This window comes from Etheostoma spectabile, unplaced genomic scaffold, assembly GCF_008692095.1.
Source record: "Etheostoma spectabile isolate EspeVRDwgs_2016 unplaced genomic scaffold, UIUC_Espe_1.0 scaffold362, whole genome shotgun sequence".
Taxonomy (NCBI): Eukaryota; Metazoa; Chordata; class Actinopteri; order Perciformes; family Percidae; genus Etheostoma; species Etheostoma spectabile.
The window spans coordinates 224,790-226,151 of record NW_022605592.1 but is presented as its reverse complement, the minus strand read 5'-3'; positions in this window follow the sequence as shown (position 1 = coordinate 226,151).

Below are 1,362 nucleotides of genomic sequence, written 5' to 3'. Positions count from 1 at the left end.
CTGCATTCTTCTTCCTCCAAACACAACAAGTTGAGTTTTTAACCAAAAAGTTCCATGTTGGTTTCATCTGACCACATGATATTCTCCCAATCCTCTTCTGGATCATCCATATGCTCTCTGGCAGACTTCAGATGGGCCTGGACATGTACTGGCTTTAGCAGGGGGACACCCTCTCGGCATAGTGTGTCACTGATTATAGCCTCTGTTACTTTGGTCCCAGCTCTCTGCAGGTCATTCATCAGGTCCCTCCGTGTAGTTCTGGGATTTCTCATGATCAGTTTGACCCCGCGAGGCGAGATCTTGTGTGGAGCCCCAGGTCGAGGGAGATCACCAATGGTCTTGTATGTCTTCCATTTTCTTCCAATTGCTCCCACAGTTGATTTCTTCACACCAACCTGCTTGCCTATTGTAGATTCACTCTGCCCAGCCTGGTGCAGGGCTCCAGTTCTCTTCCTGGTGTCCTTGGACAGCTCTTTGGTCTTGACCATGGTTGCATTTGGAGTCTGACGGTTTGAGGCTATGGACAGGTGTCTTTTATACAGATAACGAGTTCAAACAGGTGCCATTAATGCAGGTAACAGTGGAGGACAGAAGAGCTTCTTAAAGAAGAAGTTACTGGTCTGTGAGAGCCAGACATCTTGCTTGTTTGTGGGTGACCAAAAACTTATTTCCACCATAATTTACATAGAAATTCTTTGAAAATCCTACAATGTGATTTCCTGGATTTTTTTTCTCATTTTGTCTCTCCTAGTGGAAGTGTACCTAAGAGAGAAAATACAGCCCTCTCTCATCTCTCTAAGTAGGAGAACTGTCCCAGGCAGTGGCTGCCTACATACTTTTTGGCCCCACTGTAGGTTTTCACTCCCACTGAAGACTTTTTTCATGTGACATCAAATTTAAAGTTTTTTTTTTTTTTTTTTAGAAGGTCGTTTTTACTCCGTTAATACACATTGATTAGAATCACTTCAATTAAAAAAAACTGATTCAAGACCCCCCCACCCCCACCCCCTTCCCCTTTCTGTGGTGATTATAATGACACCACATGTGTCTGGAGCTTGTGAAGGGCACTGCAGAAGTGAAAATTGGAGGGAAATTGACAGCATTGCAGGGAGGGATGTTACATGGCACTTATGATTGTGCAATGATCAATAAATGTTCCATCTCTACTACTAAAACTCTTGGTCACCATATTGTGGTGCTTTACGTTCAAATAAGCTACAGGAAGTACAAGCACTTCTCAGAAATTAGAATAATTTAATAAATGTTTGTTTAAAACACCAGTCTGAAGTAAATATTAAAATACAGTGTGCTTAAAAACCAATATTATTATTTTTAGGGTGACGTCTTACTCCCTCCAGGCTA